Raw genomic sequence first — 16,017 nt, forward strand, 5'->3', positions numbered from 1 at the left:
ATCTCTCCGAAGATAAAAAACATATTAATAACATAAAAACAGTCTAATTTGACATATAAAACAACCTGTAATACAAAGTTGAATATCACATACATAGCATGCAAAAAATAAGCATCATTTGCTAGACCAGAGCAACCAAAAGGAACATCAATAATAAACAGCTAAATAATTATCTGCAAGCAGAACAGCGTCATTCCAAACCGTTCCAGGACTGAACAAGACTTTTAAACTGTGAACAACTATTTTCAGTCCTGAAATGGTTTTGAAGGCTGTTCCATAAAGTAGCAACTGCAAATTTGAAAGATTTTTTACTGTATCGGGTTGTATTTACCTGAGGAATTTTCAGAATATTTACATACCTGAAAGAATATTTAGATTTTTTGACACTCATCAAATTTTGTAAGCACACAGGTGCTATATTGATAATAATCTTAAAAGTGTCTAGAGCCATTGTTCTTATCCGTCTGCTCTGCAAGGAGGACACCTTAGCTTTACGTAAGAGGTCCTCGTAGGAGCTGGTAAAATCCTCATAAACAAAACGGAGTGCTCTCTTATGCACCTTTTCTATTTTTTTTTGGAATTTCTCTCAGAAAACGTTTTAAAACAATTAATTGCTGTGATGCCCTCTTACAGATTGAGCTGATATGAACATCAAAATTTAACTAATAGTCAATTTCAATGCCTTATAATTTTACTGTAAGGTTTGAATTTTGAATATGTATAGATGAGTTTTTCCAAGGTCTTTTTGCCAACAGCCAAAATTTGACACTTTTTTGCTTGCAGTTTATTCACCCGGAACTACTCAATGAATATTGAGACTCAGATTCCAGAGTTGAAATTAATAAATCAAAATCTGGAGTACAGAAAGGCAAAGTATTGTCTACCATTTTTACAAAAAAAAAAATATCATTTATATATATGTTAAACAACAAAGGCCCTAGTATACCACCATATGCTACGCCTTTATGGATGTCACCCCAACCACTTAGAACATTGTTGACTTTACTTTGCTGTTTACGATAAGATAAATAGGACTTTAAAAGATCAACTGCATTGGGGGTTAAACCATATGCTAATAATTTATCTAGCATGCTATTGTTGGGCAGGCAGTCAAAAGCCTTAAAAAGGTCTATTAATACCACTGCAATGTACTGGTTTTTATCAAGAGCTTCACGTCAATCATCTAACACTCTGAGAAGTGTGGTCTGACATCCAAGTTCACGTCTAAATGCATACAAAAATGGATCAAATATTTTATCAAAGTATTTAATTAGTTGAATTTCATATATTTTTTTAGAAAATATGGGTAAGACATTAACTGGTCTATATAAATATAGGAAGATGTGGTATGAATGCCAATGAGACAACTCTCCATCCAAATAACAATTTAAAAAAGTAAACCATTATAGGTCAAGGTACGGCCTTCAACACGGAGCCTTGGCTCACATCAAACAACAAGCTATAAAGGGCCCCAAAATTACCAGTGTAAAACCATTCAAACCAACGGTCCAATCTATAAATAGTTTGTTTTCAATAATGGGTCACTCTTTTATGAAGGGGGTCACTTGGGATTCTTTAAGTTTATCTTGGAAACAGTTATTTTCAATTGACAAATCAACAAGAGTTGTTAGCTGTGATGCAATATAAGATTTACAATTTATTACTATTTTTGCTGGAATACCATCAGCTCCTGTAGCCTTCTTGGTGTTTCTTTTATTCAAGTTTTTTTCGACATTTTCGTCAGATACTTCCTTAAATTCAAAATCAGAATCATGCTGTCTGTTACTTAAAATTTCTTTTATACTCTGGTGATTTAGGGGTCATTTACCACATATGCTCCAATTTTGTCTGCTACTGTGCAGAAAAAAATTATTAAAAACATTTGAAACTTCTTTTGAACTATTTACAATTTTGTCATTTTTACATAATAAGATTATTTGTTCTCCACAGTTCCCCTTTGTTTTGAGAAAAATGGTTTGATTGTTTTAAAAAATCGCAAGATTTTGACCTACCAGAGCAACGTTATAAAAAGTATACTTTTATTGATTTTCTCTTTATCTTAGTTACCAAATTTATCAAAGTAACAGATAAAAACCTTGGTCTGCTGGTGAAAAATTCAAAACGTTATGTTGACATCAGTTCATGTTTAAGATACTTTTGATACCTTTCCTCAAATTCTCCAATCTTAAAATCTTTTGCAAAAATTCTTTCTACAAATAAAGGCAACAGTAGTATATCGCTGTTCGAAATTCATAAATCGATTGAGAAAAAAAATCAAATCCGGGCTACAAGCTTAAACTGACGGAAACACATCAAATATAAGAGGAGAACTACAACACAACAGAAACTTAACAACACACATATAACATAACAATGGTCATTTTCCTAACTTTAAGAAAAAAAAGGTGGGTTGAATATGGTTTAATGGCTAGCCAAATCTCGCGCTGTTATTGCAATGTTAAATATAATTAAAATGACAACATTACATGACAGGACTACAATACAAATAAATGGGAGAACATATAGGATCGAGAAACACAAATAATAGCTATCAAAAGGTATCAGGTCTATAATTTTATACGCCAGACGCGCGTTTCGTATACACAAGACTAATAAGTGATGCTCAGATAAAAAAGCCCGAAAGCCAAAACAAGTACAAAGTTGAAGAGCATTGAAGCCAAAAGTAAAAAAAAAATGTGTCTAATACGACTGAGATTATCTGCCTGTGATAAGAACATCCTTAATAACATGAATAAGTAGAATAATTCATACTTTGGCAAACAGTAAATTTATAAATATGATAAGATAATAGATATACATGATTACACATAAGTGGTGACTAACTACAGAATAAAAACGTACATATAAAACAATCTAAACCAGCCCATAAAAAATCACAGCCGAGTTAGCCGAAACGATCAACGCACAAGATGACGTCACATTTAAATGTTTTAAAAATTTCCAAAAACTAGGATAGAAGGATAGAATTCAAGATTAGGTTTGTAATACTGATATAACATCTATCGATATTGATACTTATTAATATAAAAAGTGTCGGCTTTTCTTCTAAATGAAACTGCAAACCATGTACACCGTATACTTTTAGTTGACCTAAACTTAAATTAACATACTTTCAACCACGTTCTATATAACCGCGATTGTTCGGGTATGTTCTAGCAATTATCATTTGTCAAATATAAGCTAAATACCTTAGTATAAGATATTTAGCGTCATAAAACATGAACAGGATCAATCGTAAATATATATCTAGAATCTAAAGGCATCTGTGTTAGAACTGTTTTATTCATGCCCTTGAGTGCATGATATAAAACATAAAAACAAAATCAAAGCGTTCTAGAAATGGTCAATTAGCCATCAGGTAATAAAAATGTTTCATTTGTACGTTTGTATTTTCCTTGGTTTAAAATGTAGCTAGTCTCATGCATTAAATATTACCAATACAATCACTGTTTCTAATCCGTAAAGATATATCAGATTATTTATTGTTAAAGGGGCACCATCTGTCAAATCCATGTTCACCGATTTAACTCAGATTATCATATTCGATTTATAACATACTAAAACGTATATCCAAATAAAAAAGTCTAAGGAAACATTTTACGATGCATGAACTCCAAGTTATGTATCGGCATTTCATGTGTAATATAGGATTCGGACTTTTATGTAAAGTTTGTGAGTTAATCGCCCCGGTTTACACATCAATAACCTCTAGAAAAAAATGCGTTTAATCCTTATAATTCTTAAGCCAAATAATTGCGATTTTAAGTTAACATCTTTCATCTGTTAGCGCTACTATAATAACCATCAAATGCACAATTGACGTGTCGTAACTAAGGAGTTGGTCGCTATATTGACTATAGAAAAATGCAACGCAAAATGAAATAGCACCTACCTCCAAAACTTCATTTTAATGAGATATTATCCGAATTTAATGAAGTAATGAAATAAGCTTTCTAATGAAAGTTTTCATTCGTATGACGTCATGTTTTGCCATAACGTAAATTCGCCAAATCATTCATGAAATTTCGCGGAGTTTTATTTAAATTTAAATTTTACACATTTTCGAAGCTTAAGTGCAAATATATATTTTATTTCGTTTGTTTGGTTATATATGCACTAGAATAGACACAACTTTTATGAATCTGTTATTTAATCTCAATTTGCTGAAATCCCGGGATCCCTGCAAGTTTGTCAAACTCCATACAGCATTATCGTTCGGGTCATACTTCCCTTTCTCTACAAGAAAAGAAAGAAGCGTAGCCAGATGTCACCACTGTTTCGGAGTTTGCAAGCTTGTGTATCGCGAATGAACAGATTACGAAAGTAGTTTCGGAAACACAGTTTATCGAAGTGTAAACTAAGAGAAAAAATATAATTGACCAATCCAATTCAAGTATTTATAGGTATGCAAATCATATAAGACTTATTTTAGTATAGACGCCATCTAATTAACAATCACAGTGACCATCCAAAGAGTGCCAACGGTTATAGAACCCTTTGTAAACATAAACAGGGATATAAATTGATAGCGAACTCGGGCAATTGTATTTTTCACGGTCTGTTTGATTTCATATTATAAGTTAAAACAATATCTTGATAATCCTTTTTACTTTTATACGAATAAGTTTTTGTAGATCGAATCAGTCTTTTCACTAGCTGTTTACACATAGTTCATGCGTAACCATCTCTAGCTGAGAGGTTCAATTGAGGTTCACATTTTTACGAATTAAATGAGGTCGAATTATTCACTTGGAGTTGAATAATTCAATAAAAATATTTCTTTGCTTATTTTGATAAAACTGAACCAAACTGGTAACTTAAAGCGTATTTTTACTTCTCTTTCATCAATGATTGAACAATATGTTTCGTATCTAGTGCCCCTTTAACATCGAAGTATCAATACAAATATAAATGATGAATTTTATTTTTAGGCTTAGTTTAACATCTTTTTAGGTTTTGGACTTTATATATATTTTGGTGTTTTTATTGACACAATTGCAATGAACATCCAAAATAAAAAAAAATACCTGCAACTCATAACTAACCTAAATACAGGCAAATTAAGCACATCTAAATAGTTAATGCAAGATAAACATGATAAAGGCAACAGCAGTATATCGCTGTTCGAAATTCATAAACTGATTGTCAAAAAAACAAATCCGGGTTACAAACTAAAACTGAGGGAAACACATCAAATATAAGAGGAGAACTACGACACAACAGAAACAGAACAGTAAAATGTAACACACACAGAAACAGCTTTTTTCTGTATTTTCTGTTTATATAACCTTTTGTACGCTGCAGTTATATTTGCGAAGTTATTCAAATGATTTATAGGATATTTATAGTTTATACTTACATTTATGAAGCAAAATATAAATCTAGACTTTCAAACAGCTGTGTAGGTTCTAGCCAACATTAAGGAATATTAACATGCCGTCGTTAAGTATAATCCTCGCGCACACTAATACACATAAAACAAATTACGTAATACTGTCAATTGACTGTTTGCTATTTTTAGTTGATCCACAGTCTCGTTGCATTATATTTCAAAGGTCAGATTCGAATCGATTTAATCCTTGAGAAATGTATGTTGTCTTCGAACTTATCAAATGGAAAGCTATGTATCAAAAGGGGAGTTTACAAATCGAAGAGAGATAGCATAATGAAAAAGAACGACGAAAAAACAAACGAAAGTTTGTGTATGGTCGTTTTGTGTAGACTAATATGATATATCTTTTTAATAATTTTGAATGCTTTTGGAATGTTTTAATTGAATAAATGACGTTATCAAATAAAATTATTTTAAAATTATAGGAATATATATTATCAACCGATTTATGATTAAAAGCATAATCAGTTGCCACTCTAACAAAATTTAATGATGCATAAGAATCCCCTTATGGAATTTACTAACCCCATATATATCGTATTAGATCACTATAGCACACTATGTAACAAATTTATCTTACCGACTATCTTAACATGTGATATTTAGACCAGCAGCTTATAAAAGGGATTAAATCTTCAATACTGTTAGTATTATGAACCAACTTCCATTATTCAAAAACAAATGCCAACAATTACAACTTGTTAGCTTTAAATTAGTTGTATGGAATTAATTTTAATCGTTCATTATCCATTTAATCGTGTGTTAAAACCTTTTCGAATTTTTTCTCACCGCCGTGTTGTTTGTATAAAGGGACACAACTCTACTACTAACCTTATATGGAACCTTGTTATCATAATATGAAATATACACGGTCTCCACGAGGTTGCTCGTAACCAATCATATTCTGAGAAATGTAATTGAGGTAAGAGAAGAAGGGTTATACTTAATGTTCTTAAACTGAAACAAAAGGTGAAGACTGAATCAAGTGTTTTTTCACCCTGATACTTGATACATTCTATATAGATAATCAAAACATGACTCGTAGTAAGAGAATGGCTCAATGGAAATCATACCAGGTCCAATTATTTTCATATTTAAATAGAAATAAGTGAATGGTTGAAAGATGACACACAAGACTAATGAGCAGAGGTTATATTATTGCTTTTACGAGAACATATATTTCGACTGATAAAACCAAAAAAAAAAAAAAATATTTCGAATGCAAAATACATGCTTTTATATAAACATATGCTTTTCTATACAAAAATAGAAAGACAGAATGAAAGAAAGGAAAAAATAAGATGATAGAAGAAAAAAAAAACATAAACTCTGAAAATAGTATATGTATACATGTTTCGGTAGTTTAATGTTTGTTCCAAATTTCAAAAACATTGGAAGAAAAGGAAAATACAGATTCTACCAATGCATCAAGGAAGATGAAATGTTTTACTACTAGAATTATATTTTTTTTATATTTACGAAACGAGGTTTTACGAGCTTTACAACTACTGAAAACTTTTCTGTCGAGAGTGTAGAAATGTTATCTTGCATGAGATTCGGTGGTGCATCTGTTTTTCTAATTATTTAAGACAATTTGTAGTAAAATTTTGTCTTTCTTTTCCAATGATATGCAAAAAGATGTGCTGTTTCTATGTGGTGTAATCAGGCATGTTTGTCTTTTTTTCACGACGTCATAATAAGACCTTCAGAGGAAAGAAAGCATATATTACGTCATTGGTTAATTTCAAGAAATAAAGAATTGAACTCAAACAAAATACACGTTGGTGATAAAAAAAATTAAAAAGTGTATTAATTAGTAACTTAACACGACAAAAAGTGAGAAAAAAATCATTTCTTTGAGTTTTGAAATGAGGGTGATGTGCTTTGGGCGAAGGGCTTCTTACTAGTATTTGTTATGCGAAGTATTTGCAAAGAAATTATCTTTAATTATATTCTAATAAATATAAATCAATTGTTTAAAAAACAATTGTTAACGGTCTTTCCCCTCTGAAACATGATTGATTTTTATTAGTTGCTTACTTAATTGATTGATTGATAGATTGGTTGATTGGTTGGTTGTTTGTTTGGTTTGGTTGGTTGGTTGTTTGGTTGATTGATTAATTGATTGATTGATTGTTTGAAGGATAGATAGATATATAGATTTATAGCCTCATGGAACACGTTGAAAAGGAATTGATAGCGTAATTCCCGTGTTAATCACTTGAAACCTAGCCTCTTTGAACACGTGAAAACGGCTTTGAGAGCCTAGTGCCCGTGTTTAAACACTTGAGACCTAGCCTCTAGGAACACATGAAAACGGCATTGATAGCCTACTGTCCCTGTTTAAACACTTGAGACCTAGCCTCTAGGAACACGTGATAACGGCATTGAGAGCCTAGTGCCCGTGTTTAAACACTTGAGACCTAGCCTCTAAGAACACGTGAAAACGGCATTGAGTGTTTAAAGACTTAAGACCTCGCCTCTAGGAACACTTGAAAATGGCATTGAGAGCCTAGTGTCCGCGTTTAAACACTTAAGACATAGCCTCTAGGAACACATGAAAACGGCATTGAAAGCCTAGTGTTCGTGTTTAAACACTTGAGACCTAGCCTCTAGGAACACTTGAAAACGGCATTGAGAGCCTAGTGTCCCTGTTTAAACACGTGAAAACGGCATTGAGAGCCTAGGGCCCGAGTTTAAACACCTGAGACCTAGCCTCTATGAACACGTGAAATCGGCATTGAGAGCCTAGTGCCCGTGTTTAAACACTTGAGACCTAGCCTCTAGGAACACGTGGAAACGGGTCCGTGCAACATCTTAGTTCTATTGAAATTATTTTTGGTTGTTTTTAAATTGTTTTTAAATTGGTATTTTAAGGAGATGTAACTCTAAGACAGTGCATTTTCTGAAGGATTCTACATGAAAATTTCCTATTTTGTATTTTAGCCGGAAAAAACGTACGGTGACCCTATCTTTTCTTTTTATATTCTCAAAACATTGTCTGAAAGCTATCTTTTCCTTAGGTATTTAACAATTCTATTAGTCTGTTTAGTTTCTAATCACAAAATGGTGTTTTTGCCTGTATAATCCATACAAAAAGTGTCCTTTTGTCATGTCCTGTAGCTTGAGAAAATGCGCGGTGACCTATCATTTTTATTATATTTTTGAACATATGTCAATAGATACTACGTTTTGGCAAAGTATGAACAAATTCTATCATTTTTATTTTAGACTCCAATACCACCTTAAGCGGACTGCACGTGATTTATACTGCTAACGGAAAATATATTTTCTCGATTTATTTTACAGGTTAACTATTGCCCAATCGCTGACCGCTGACCACTGGTCGACTCATTCATTGCATGCACACACAAATCATGCTGGTGTTATAGTACTTTAACAAACGTTTATCGATTAATTTTCAGAAATACATGTACATGATTTGGAGCAGATATTTTATTTTGCAAGAATAGATTTGTATTTCAGAAAGAAATTTATTCATAAAACTGATGGATTAGCATTTTTATAATAAAAATGGGATTCCTTACAAAAAAAAGGGGGGAGTAGATGGGTGTTTGTGGGCATTGGATAATTTATAAAGATAAATTGCATGTACGCATCATGAGAGCTGTTAAGTTTGAAGCTATAATTAGTCAATTTGTTGATTTTCCCATTTCAGTGGCATGAAAACCTCCCAAAATACTACGCATTTTTTTTCGACAAAAGTTCACGACATAAATAATGTCGCGACTAACATTTGGCTCACATTTTTTTTCAATTTTACCCTAACCTTTTGCTTAGAAAAAGCAGTTTGAAGTGAATGTCAAAATTTAGAACATGACCTTGACCTTTAATCTTGACCTCCTTTTTTAAGTTGGGACCCAAGGACACCAAATAAAGCGGTTCTAGGTTTATACGCCTAAAGGTTAATGAGTTCATACGCATATCACTTATATCAAATGCAAAAGGGGAAATAACTCTCATATGGAGTCTCCGGATAGCTTCGTTCAATATTAAAATCCAAATCCTGAAGACGTAATTAGCAAATTGGTACAACACATTTGTCGTAATCTTTTACGGTTGCGGAGGAGTAGTGGCCACAAGAAAAACAGTGTTTGGGGAGATAACTCTTACAACATAAAGTATTTTGTTACGTGGTTGTAAATTTTTAAAGCGTATAAACTATACGATATCATATTCCAAATATCTAAGTGAAATCTTTTGAAACATCAATACTACCAGCTGACTACGCAAGGAAAAAAAATAGGCGGAAGATAAAAAAAGTAAAAAATAATAATCAGAACAAAATCAAACGGTCTTTCCACGGAAAGGTGGAAAGACGTAATAATCAGAACAAAATCAATAGGTCTTTCCAAGGAAAGGTGGAAAGACCTAATAATAATAATCAGAACAAATTCAATTATACCGATATGCATGTGCTAGTTGAATGTGATAAACGTTTTTCTTAAATGTTCCCAAAGTTTGTAGACAACTATCGTGTTACGTTCTAATAATGTTTAGATCTAAAATATGCTGAGGCGTGTTGGGAAGACAAACAATTAAAGCTTAATGGTATCCATCTTCGACAGCAGTTTTAGTTGTGTAAAGTTATGTTCGTCGGTAAAAGAGGCATAACTTAACACTAAAAAGGGAAATCAAGAATGATTATTTTACTACATTTATTATGGCTGTTATGCTCTTTTTATAAACATTGAAAATAGAAACAAGGCAAAAAAAAGGAAATACATGTACTGTTATGATAATTGTGTTTCAATCAAAGAGTAACTGAAAGAACATGCAATGAATCTTGATTTCAGATACAGAAAAAAAAAATGCAAAATTGAGAATAGAAATGAGGAATGTGTCAAAGAGACAACAACTCGACCATAGATCAGATAACAGCCGAAGGCCACCAATGGGTCTTCAATGTAGCTGGAAACTCCCGCACCCGGAGGTACTCAGCTGTCCCCTAAACAACTATGTATACTAGTTCAGTGATAATTGTGTTTATTTAAATGAACTGTTAAGAGAAATAGATAGTAAAAGCTAGGTAATGTTTCGCATTGTTATGTATGAATAATATATCAAGATAAGCTTTTTACCAAATATGTTCATTTATTATTAATTATTTTATGTATTTCCTCTTCGATCCTTCTATTTGATTTACCTCATATCTTGATTTCATCAACGAACATATACATGTGTATTTAAAGTCACGTATATGTTGAAAATTCCTCTCTGTAAAACTCTATATCAAATGAAGGAAACAGTAATATACTGCTGTTCAATAGTACCAAACTGACCAAGCAAAAAAAAAAACCCAAAAACAAATCCGGGCCACCAACCTATATGTCAAAGATTCCGGCAATTGGAAACAAACGGTCCAACAGAAATACTTACCTAATACAACAACAAACGCCAACATATATAGAAACGGACTATTTGATAACAACCTGCCTCATTCCTGACTAAGTACCAGACATTTTAAGAGAGAAATCGCTGTTTAAACATGGTGTGAAGCCTAAATAATATAAACCTCCCACTAATATGGCAATGCTAAAAATACCTTTAAAGTGTCAGCATGACGAAACAGTACTACTTTACTAATTAACGCATCTACACTCAGAACAGAGGAATATATAAACGAATAATACAATAGCAATAGCACGTTACAACAAAATAATTATTAGCTTTGCATCACAGGAATGTTTCAACGTCACAGGTAAGTTTCAAAAAATAGAATTTTGAATAAGGATTAAGTTTATTTTATATATTTTTTAACCATTACAAGAATATCAATACATAATTGTGTAATTAAAGGTTTCACTTTGTAAAAACACCTGTTTCACAAGCCACACCTCTTTTCAACTATTGGAGAGATATATAATATTTATAGATTATTTGTTTTGTTTACGTACTGGTTCTCATATATTATCTTTATGTTTCATCTCATAGAGAAATAACTTGCAAATGTTACCAGGATAAAAGCACATGGGAGTGACGAAAATTAAATTCTTAGATAAACTCAAAGTGAAGGTAGGGGTAGTACAAAATTTTAACTGTTAAGAATGTGCCGCACATCTTTATTGTTTACCTTCGAATAAAAAAGTAAGCATATAAACTTTCCATTCTAGGATATATTCTTTTTCGAAATTTTATAGCAAAATTGGCACAGCTTTAGTTGCAAAGGGATGGGAAATTGCATTGTCTATATTTACAGAAGTGCATTTTTTTTTGTATTTTCTAACAAAGTTGGTTTTTCTTCTTAATCAGATCTGTGTAAACACAAAGAAATCATGTGCATAAGTTTCTTATGGGCATTTAAAAAGTCAGAATGTGAATATATATGTTCAAACGCTTTTAGGTCATTTTTTAGTAGCAATAAAGAAAAAAAACTATGTCAATTGGGCATGCTTTGATACTATATCTGTCCTTGAGTTTTTACTAGATAACATTTTTGTTCGCTTTGGAGATTCCGTATATCGCCAGGTTATCGGAATTCCAATGGGGACTAACTGTGCGCCACTTATTGCGGACCTGAGTTACAATTTATGACAAAAATCAGCAAAGACCCATCGAAACAACATCTGATACACACATTTAATAATACCTTTAGATATTTGGATAATATTTTGGCTCTCAATAATGACGACTTCAGTATGTATAGTAAAGAAATTTATCCTGTTGAACTTACTTAAAGTAAAGCTAATACTAACAATGACCACTGCCCTTTCCTCGATCGTGATATATATATCATTAACGGAAAGCTTAATACTAAAATTTATGATAAAAGAGATGATTTCTCATTTCCTATCGTTAATGATCTATTTTTAAATGGTGACGTTCCCTTGTCACCATCTTACGGTGTTTATATAGCTCAACTTGTACGATTCGTTCGTGTATGTAACAATATTTTAGATTTTAACTAGAGAAATTAATGTATTACTGAAAAATTATTACATCAGGGTTTTCGATATCACAAACTAGTCAAAACATAAATTTTATCATCGGTATAAGGACATCATTCGTAAATATAGCTCAACATGCAGACTTCTTATACGTTCAGGTATTTCACATCCAATATTTTATGGAAATATTCTTTATAAAGCACAAAAATGTCAGTATTCACCTCAGAAGCTAACAAAACCTTTAAATAGACTTATTAAGAAGGGATATAGTTACGATACTGTTGTCAGGTCATTAAAGATTGCATATTTTGGCGTTAATATTGATTCACTTTTAGGGTCTTTGCATCGGAACTAAACACATTTATCTAAAAACCAGTTGTTGGCATGACACGGGTTATGTTCTTCTCATATATGTTATGATGGTATGATACTAAACCCCTCACGGGAAGGATTGTGCCTGATATTCATATAATGAAGACATAATCTTTCAATCAGTTTAATTGAATTCTGTAGCTGGCATGTCAGTTTACCGCTAGTAGTATGATGTTATTTATGTATTATTGTCATTTTGTTTATTTTCTTTGGTTACATCTTCTGACATCAGACTCGGACTTCTCTTGAACTGGATTTTAATGTGCGTATTGTTATGCGTTTACTTTTCTGCATTGGCTAACGGTATAGGGGGAGGGTTGAGATCTCATAAACATTTTTAACCCCGACGCATTTTTTGTCCCAAGTCAGGAGACTCTGGCCTTTATTAGTCTTGTATTATTTTGAATTTTAGTTTCTTGTGTACAATTTGGAGTTTAGTATGGCGTTCATTATCACTGAACTAGTATATAGTATATATTTGTTTAGGAGCCAGTTGCAGGAAGCCTCCGGGTGCTGGACTTTCTCGCTGCATTGAAGACCTGTTGGTGACCTTCTGCTGTTGTCTACTCTATGGTCGGGTTGTTGTCTCTTTGACACACTCCTCATTTCCATTCTCAATTTTAAGATTAGAAATAATATTAAACTCTAAAAACATTAGTTGTAATATTTTTGTTCAAGGCAAAATCTTCACTCGCTGATTAACAGAACTGAAAATATTATTAACACAATAAAAATATATTCATACACAATAAAAACAGCATCAACATTTAAAAAAAACCAAGCTGTTAAGAGTCCCCTGCCCTCAGTTCTAATGATTTTTACAAGACGGTCAGAACTTATTTGTTTGTAAATGTGTTGATAGATTTAGAAGATAACGATTTTTTTCATCTTTATTTAAATTATTAAAGTTATTATTTTCAATACATATGTGTTCAAAAAAGGCATTTCTTAGTGTTTTATTATAATCGCAATAGAGTAAAAAATGTTTCTCATCCTCTAGTATTTTACATTTAATATTCATAGATATGTTAATTTGTTAATGTACTGGTTCTCAGATATGATCTCTGTGTATATAAAAAAAACATGGTAGCGCCTTAAAATTAATTCTTAGGATTTTAAAGGAAAAGGTAATGATAGGATATAATTTTAGTATAAGTTTAAACTCGAAGAAGTTCAGAGCATATGAATAATGAAAAACAGCCGTAGAGCCCTATACTTTGACCTTTGAATAAGATAGTAGCAAATGTTGTAGGAAGTTTCAAAAACATATGATAATAACACTTTGTGTTCGTAGTGCATTTCTGGATCTACAGTCCTCAGGAACACTCAAAGCAAAATACTTGAATTTAAAACGTTTCAATCCTCTACACTACACGTTAGTATTATCTATCAGACACACATTTTCTTGGATGTTAGATTGGTTAGAGATCGGATAAAAGGCTAACTTGTTGCAGCCTTTTTTTGAAGAATTTTTAGCTCTAGCGGAAGTCTGCCTAAATTCAAGCACAGAACATGTTATGGTTGTAAATCTGTGTTACACTGGAGGAATAAATGTCCGTTCAAAAGCAATTGACAAGCCAAAAACGGAATGTTTTGTTTGATATAAAGTTTTGTAACTAAAATTTTCTATTTTTGTCAGTGCTGAATATCATACACAAATATTTGAATAATAAAGGTCAGTCTATAAAAACCTTCAAATGAAGATTTAAAAGTTAAATAACAAAAACTTCGAGGAAAATTTATTACGAAAAGTCCCTAATCAAATCCCAAAACCAAAAAATCAAACACACCTAACGAATGGACAACACTAGTCATATACCTGACTTGCATGACTTGGTAAAGGCATTTTCTTTAGGATAACATGTTGAATTCAACCTGTTTTTATAGTTATCTAAACCTCTCACTTGTATGACAGTCTTATAATATTACATTATATTGACGATATGTGAACAAAACAAATAGACATAACGGGTAAAACAAGTGAAACTGCGAGCTACTGCTCACTGATGATACCCCCGCCGCAAGTGGATAATATTAATAGTGTAAAAATATGCAAGTGTTCGGTAAACAGGAAGTTGTCGAGTGATGAATCTGAAAACGCATCACACGGTATAGCTGACTTATAAAAATCCTGAAACCAAATTTCAGAAATCCTTGTATTGTAGTTCCTGAGAAAAATGTGACGAAAATTTTTAACTTGGTTATTATGTGTAAAATCATACAAGTGTTCGGTAAACAGGAAGTAGTCGAGTGATGAATCTGAAAACGCATCACACGGTATAGCTGACTTATATAAATCCTGAAACCAAATTTCAGAAATCCTTGTATTGTAGTTCCTGAGAAAAATGTGACAAAAATTTTCAACTTGGCTATCATGTGTAAAATCATACAAGTGTTCGGTAAACAGGAAGTTGTCGAGTGATGAATCTGAAAACGCATCACACGGTATAGCTGACTTATATAAATCCTGAAACCAAATTTCAAAAATCCTTGTATTGTAGTTCCTGAGAAAAATGTGACGAAAATTTTCAACTTGGCTATCATGTGTAAAATCAGACAAGTGTTCGGTAAACAGGAAGTTGTCAAGTGATGAATCTGAAAACGCATCACACGGTATGGCTGACATATATAAATGTTGATACCAAATTACAGAAAGGGTGGATGTGTAGTTCCTGAGAAAAATGTGACGAAAGTTTCATGGGACGGACTGACTGACGGACTGATGGACGGACAGACAGAGGTAAAACAGTATACCCCCCTTTTTTTAAAGCGGGGGTATAAATATCAAAAATATGGGTCAGCATTGTGTTAATATTTTCATCACTATAAAACAGATATATAAGCAAACAATATGAATTATCATTGATATGGTTAATTTATAAATTAACTGTTTACAAAATTTAGAATTTTTGAAATACTAAGGTTTTTCTATCTCAGGCATAGATAACCTTTGCTGGATTTGGCAAAACCTTTAGGAATTTTGGATCTCAATGCTCTTCAACTAAGTACTTTATTTGGCCTTTTTAACTTTTTTGGATTCGAGCGTCACTGATGAGTCTTTTGTAGACGAAACGCGCGTCTGGCGTATATATAAAATTTAGTTTAAACATATTTAGTCATCATCAATACAAATATATCATCATACAAAATACACAATAATAATAGGATTCGGAAATATAGCTTATATTAATCCGTTTCCTTGAAATACCAACTCCAGTTAACTATTACATAAAAATAGCATGCAATGTTACTATGATATGGAACAAGAATAAACTAAGTTACTATATAACAAAAAAAAAAGAAAGGAGAAAAAAAAACTCATTT

Source organism: Mytilus galloprovincialis, chromosome 10 (assembly GCF_965363235.1).
Source record: "Mytilus galloprovincialis chromosome 10, xbMytGall1.hap1.1, whole genome shotgun sequence".
Classification (NCBI taxonomy): Eukaryota; Metazoa; Mollusca; class Bivalvia; order Mytilida; family Mytilidae; genus Mytilus; species Mytilus galloprovincialis.